General features: G+C 44.4%; 1 non-coding gene across 1 annotated transcript; it reads right to left on the bottom strand.

Moving 5' to 3' along the window:
* Positions 1 to 5,062: 5,062 nt before the first annotated feature.
* On the bottom strand, positions 5,063 to 5,136 carry TRNAT-AGU. The gene has a single exon. It is a non-coding gene; the product is annotated as a tRNA-Thr (tRNA).
* Between the last annotated feature and the right edge of the window lie 1,382 nt (positions 5,137 to 6,518).

Raw genomic sequence — 6,518 nt, 5'->3', positions numbered from 1 at the left:
TCTTTCCACACCTGGGAGCTGCAGAAGGTTACTGTGGCCAAAGTGTATGACCCGGCACTTGGTCCTGTTTAACCTCATGCCAGTGGTCTCAGTCCATTAATCCAGCCTGTCCAGGTCCCTCTGCAACCTTCCTGCCCTCCAGCAGATCTGAACTCTGACCCAGCTTGGTGCCATCCATTGGTACACTCGATTCCCTCATCCAGATCATCAGTAAAGATATTAAACAGCACTGCCCCCAATACTGAGCCCTGTAGGACTCCACTAGTGACCAGCTGCCAACTGGATTAAATCCATTCAGCGCCATTCCATTGGCCAGGCCATCAGCCAGTTCTTAACCAAGTGAAGATGCACCTGTCCAAGCCATGAGCTGCCAGGTTCTCCAGGAGAATGCAGTGAGAGCCAGTATCAAAGGCTTTGCTGAAGTCTCAGTAGACACATCCACAACCTTACTCTCATCTATTTGGTAGGTTCCCTGGTCATAAAAGAAGATCAGATTAGTCAGACAGGACTTGCCTTTCCTAAACCCATGCTGGCTGGCTCTGATTCCCTGGCCATCCTGTAGGTGCTGTGTGATGGCACTCAGGATGATCTGTTCCATAATCTTGCTGGGCACTGAGGTCAGGCTGACAGGCCTGGAGTTACCCAGATCCTCCTTCCAGCCCTTCTTGTGGATGGGCATCACATTGGCCAGCTTAGTCATCTGGGCCCTCCCTGGTGAGCCAGAACCAACAATAGATAATGGAGAGCATTTTAAGCTTCCGTTTGAAGGAGGCAGTCATTATGGGAACAGTCATAAGAATTACGGCATTCACCCTACTTTCTTACAGACTGCGGCCATTTGGTTTACATTTGGCATCAACAAACATTACAATTAGAAAGATTCTAAAGTGTTTGTTAAATACTCATCATAAGCTACATATAACACTTAACCCTTCTCCGGTAATACCAGTCATATATTGATATCATAATCACACACCTGCACCAAAAATGTTGCAATATTTTGAGAGATTAAAATAGGACAAGTATGTTGTCAGAAAAATACTGGCCTGTAAAAATATGTATTACATATATTTCTGTGGATAAACATAAAATAATCTTAGTGGTTAATAAGCACCTTCAACAAGAAGGCTAAAACAGTCCTACATGCTAAATTTCCAATGATCTCCCCTATTTAATAATCTCAAAGTTTTATTTGCAAATTGATTTTCTGTCTCATCAATGAGACGAAGTTAGTCAGGCCCCTTTTCCCAGAAACAGTCTAAATGCATCTGTGAACACTGCCAGCATTATTGAAAAGGCTTAGTCCCAGCATGACCTGAACTCACTGAGGAGAAAAACAAAAACATGATTTTAATAACATTGATTTTATCTGAAAGCTCAGAGTGCTTCATACTACATTCATTAACTCTCCCAGCAACTCTATGAGAGCAGTAGGTATTATTATAATTTTGCAGATTGCAGAAGAGATGAAAAGTTAAGAGCAGTGTGTGCAGAGCCAAAGGGCAGCTGAGGGGCAAGGACAGGTTTCTTGATGCACAGGGCTACTCTGACCAGGTGCTCTTGCTCATTGGAAATTAAATAGATCACAGTTGAGTATATATGGATTTTCAAATATAACCTTGCAAATACCAGTAGCATAAGGGCCAGGGGGCCTATAAGCACAACATATTGTATTTTAGAGCAGTTGATAATATAATTATATAGAGAGTGCAATTACCTCACTGGGTATTGATGTGATGACATAGCATTTGGGTGAGGAGTGAGAGAAGGAAGCTTATTCAGCTCCCATTAAAAATAAAAAACCAAATATTTGTGCAAAGACAGCTGTTACTGACTGCTAGCTGGCACACCACATATAAGCTTTAATGCAATTTAAACAATATTCACAAATTTGTTACAACCATCCTACTTTAGATTTAAGCAGCCTTCATCTGGTCTGTTCCCACATATAAATGCAAAAGAAAAAAAAATCCCCATATACACTCAACATACACATTTAGCTTAAGTTAGTGATTTGTTTAGCAGTTTTAAACTACCTTTAAAAACTTTGTAGAAACTCAAATGATAAATAATACAGAATCTTTTTGGCATAAGTAGTATTTTGATGCTTTAACAGAGGGTTTTTTGATCATATGCATTAAAGCACTTTACACAATCCCATTGGTGAGTATTTTCCTTGGATTTTTCCCTCTACGCTTATCTTAGGAACTAAATATTACCTGTAACAGAAGGAGGACACCAGAAGCCTTAATCCTGGGGGAGGAAAAAAAAGTTGTCAGGGAATAGTTTCACTGAAGTTGGCTGGGCTCACTGAATAGTCCAGTTGCCTACTTTGGCAAGGAAAACGAGTGATGTAGTGCTCAGCCAAAATCAAGACCGAGTTCAACAACCATAAACACCATTTCCATTTGCAAATTGAAATCTGCCCATATTTTCCATTTCAGGATACTCAAACCAACCTTTTTGGAGACAATTGAATTTTGCCATTCGTTAGGCAGCACTTACCCTTCCAACTCACAATTTGCACAAAGGTAATGTAAAACATCAGAAAAAGTGAATGAAGAAAGCAGATGGACTTACACCTGTTTAGGTTGACTTTTCCCCTCCAAGGAAAAGACTGGTAACAAATCTTGGAAATAACTACACACTTAGATGTTACTGTCAGCAGAACAGGCATACTGAAGTGAGTGTCACATTTCTTATTAGTGTTGATAGCTAAATAAGAAATACAGCAAATTGCCCAGCCCAGCAGGCCCTTCAACCACACACTCTGGGCAGTCAGAAAAAGCTCAGTGCTCAGATGAAGGGATTTCATAAATATATATTTAAAATGTCCAAGGTTGAGCCAAAACAAGCAACTGTATGATGTTTTTAGATATCCTTCAATCTAGGCAAAAAAAATATGCCTCAGCTCACTCAATATGCATCAATATTGTCTTATAGGATTACTTTCTGTGTAAGTATACAGATCATCCTTGAAATCTGGGGATTTTAGGATGTGGGGCTTTACAGAAGCTGGGGCTCCATATTTCTGACTAATGTATAAAAACAGAGTTTTGCAAAATCCAGACAAATCAGGTCTGTGTTCATGAACCAATTCAGATTCTGATCATGCCCTTCTTCCTCAAACATTTTCATAGAATCATAGAATATGCCGAGTTGGAAGGAACCCATCAAGATCATTGACTCCAACTCTTGGTACTGCACAGACACCCCAAGAATCCCACCCTGTGCCTGAGGGGATTGTCGAAACACTTCTTGATCTATGACAGACCATTTTCCTGGGAAGGCTGTTCGAGTGCCTGACCACCCATTGGGGGAGAAATCTCCTTTGCACACTCTTCAATGGCTTAATGTCTCTCTTATGCTGTGGCTGGTGATGCTGGGCCTGATGCCCCCAGGACAGGGATGTCCCTCCTGGCTGCCAGGGCACTGCTGACTCAGATCCAACTGGCCATCGACCAGGACCCCCAGGTCCCTTCCCACAGCTGCTCTCCAGCCTCTCATTCCCAGTCCATCCACGCAGCCAGGGGTGCCCCCTCCCAGGTGCAGAATCCAGCACTTGCCTGTGTTAAACTTCACATGGTTGGGGATTCTCCATCTCTCTCATTACCGTAATTTGTCAAGATCTCCCTCAAGGGAGTCAAGTTCAAGTTTTCAGTCTTTTTTTAGGGTGCTTGTGTTAAAGCAGAAAGTGACAAGCCCCTTCCGGTACCATCTTGGCTGGGTCATCATGCCATTCGCATCAAAAAAGAAAATTAACAATTTTGATACAAATGCCTAGAACTCCTTAACATTGGTAGTTCTCATCTACAAGCCAAAGAACAGAACCTAGCTGGAAACTAGCAGAGTAACAGCAGGTACAAATATTCAAAGTAAAGGATGCCTAAGTTATCGCTCTCCTGTGCAAGAGCTGAGAACAAGTTTGTTTCACTGGCTGCATACACTGCAGCTTCGTCTCCCAAATCTTCCTTAACTTGCATTTTCCAGTTGTCTAGTTCTTCTTGTTTTCATTTAGATAACGTCAATCTATGGGAGGTTAATCCCAAGATACTTCTGGTTTTTTTTAAATATATCACAGTTTGTAATTATGGTTTACTTATATGTATGACATATAAAATAGTATCTAGCCTGCATTTTTACAGTAAGTGCTACTCAAAGAAATATTCCTGCAGGTAAACATTATAACCAAAGTGTTCATCCTAGACATTAAGCCTTATACATTACATTTGAGGCGACTGACAACTGTGATTTGGGTGCTGATCTGAATCCTGAAAACCTGACCCCCAAATGTGGCTGACAATCCACTTACTCCCATCACTGCTGTGTGAGTGCAAAAAAAGCACCTGAGGATATGGTTGCTAGGCTGGAAGTCATATTAATGGATTCTAAGCCTTTTATCTTTAGGTTTGGGGATGAATTCTGCCTTTCTTTAAAGTAACACAAATTTGGAATATTTTCACTGAACCTAATTCCCAAGCCTAACAGAGCAAGGTCTGGCCTTTGATTTTTCAAGATTTCTAGGAAAACCCTTTGTCCCTCTGCTGTGTCACTAATGACATGGTAGCACAGAGTGCTTATTGCAACTTTCACTTGGAAAAGCCAGACTTAACGTGACAGTAGCAGGTAAGAGGTAAAAGGCAGGTCTCAGTGCTGATGGGCAATAAAAAACCTCAGCAGCAAACCCTGAGTCAGCAGGCACTCCAGCTATAGCAGGAAGAAAAAAAGGCAATAATAGCTTTGTTTACCCTAGGGGCTATTGAAGATGTGGCAATAAGAAGAAAAAATTGTGAGAGGCATTTCCTGACTTTGTGTAAATACTCTTAAGTTTGGAGAAAAGCTCCCCCGTAAAGCACATAGGAGACAGCCTGAATTTGCGACTGCCAGATATTTTCGTACGTACGTATCTATGTGTTTATGTATTTATGTACACACCCACACGCGCACCCACCGGATTTGTTTCCCCCCCGCCGCAGCGGAGCCTCAGCCACATCCCGGGCCGGTCCCCGCGCGGCGGCGGTAAAACAGCGCTCGGGATAGAAAAAAGCCACGCCACTGGCGCAGGCACCGCTGGGATTCGAACCCAGGATCTCCTGTTTACTAGACAGGCGCTTTAACCAACTAAGCCACGGCGCCGCGCGTTGAGCGGCTTCGCAATGCAGCATTAATAGAGCTCCAAGCGCGGCCCGGGCCGTGCTCTGCGCCTTCCTCTGCCCTGCCGGCCCCGCCGCTGCGGCTCCGGAGCTGCGGCCGCGGCTCTGTCCCGTGCGGGACTGCCAACTGCAGCTGGTTTTGGCACAACGCACGTAGGGAGCGGAATAAAATGCATGAATGTCGGCCTTTCAGACACTTAGGCGAAACTGCCGACGGCCAGGCTTCAGCCCTGCCTTATCCTGCAGTGCCTCGATTGGCCGAGGTTCATGGCACAGGATACAAAGGGAAGATCGGGTCTCAGTTAGACTCTGCAATCATCTATAATGATGAAAAATTAAACCACGATATACACATGCACACTCTGCCATGTGCTTCATGACCTGTGCACACACACCGGCACAGTGTCGAACCAAATGTGTGTTCATACAAGCTAAATAACCAGAAAAAGTGGTTTGGGTAGTTCTTAGAGAGCTGGTAAGAACGGTAGAAGTGGTGCTGCTCCCAGTTACCCCTTCCGTGGGGCCAAGCCCACAGGCGGTACCTGTGCAGAGCAAATAAACCCTGCTCCGAGCAGTGTCCAGCAGTACCAGGTCAGCCCCTAACCCAGGAGCATTGGGAAAGGATCCCGTTGGAAATAGACCTGTGGCTTTCCAGTACCTGAAGGGAGCCTACGATAGAGAAAGACTATTTACAACAGCACGTAGTGACAGGATAAGTGGGAAATGCCTTCAACCTGAAAGAGAGTAGGTTTAGGTTAGATACTAGGAAGAACTTGTTCCCTGTGAGGGTGGGGAGGCCCTGGCACAGGTTGCCCAGAGGAGCTGTGGCTGCCCCATCTCTGGAAGTGTCCAAGGCCACCTTGGACGGGGTTTGGAGCACCATGGGATAGTGGGAGGTGTCCCCGCCCATGGCAGGCTTGTGGAATGGGATGAGCTTTGAGGTGCCTTCCCACCCAGGCCATTCTATAATTCTGTGATTTCTCACTTGGAGTGGAATCAGAACCTGCGAAGCACAGAGATTGCTGTGGCAATCTAACAGGGATCCAAGGCATACCTACAGCCAAATTATAGGTGTTATTCTCCAAATAACTCCTAGAGGGAAAGCAGCCATCCTGGCTTAGTCCAAAACAGCCTTACAGCTTTCTCATCAGGTACCTAAGAACGGGGACTGGGATAATTATTCAAACTACAGTGGTACAAAAGCCAGAAAAAATGCAGATAAATCTCCATCTTATGAATTGTCCATAATTACCACATTCTGCAGCAAACCGACACTGCACACAGTTGTGAGCCCACTGCTGCAGGTGAGACCAGTGCAGGGCTGAAAGAAACTCAGCTGGCACCCAGGCATTAAACCAGTGATGG

This window comes from Corvus brachyrhynchos, unplaced genomic scaffold, assembly GCF_000691975.1.
Source record: "Corvus brachyrhynchos isolate BGI_N302 unplaced genomic scaffold, ASM69197v1 scaffold646, whole genome shotgun sequence".
NCBI lineage: Eukaryota > Metazoa > Chordata > Aves > Passeriformes > Corvidae > Corvus > Corvus brachyrhynchos.
The sequence above is the reverse complement of the archived record's forward strand: the minus strand, read 5'-3'. Positions and strand labels throughout refer to the sequence as shown.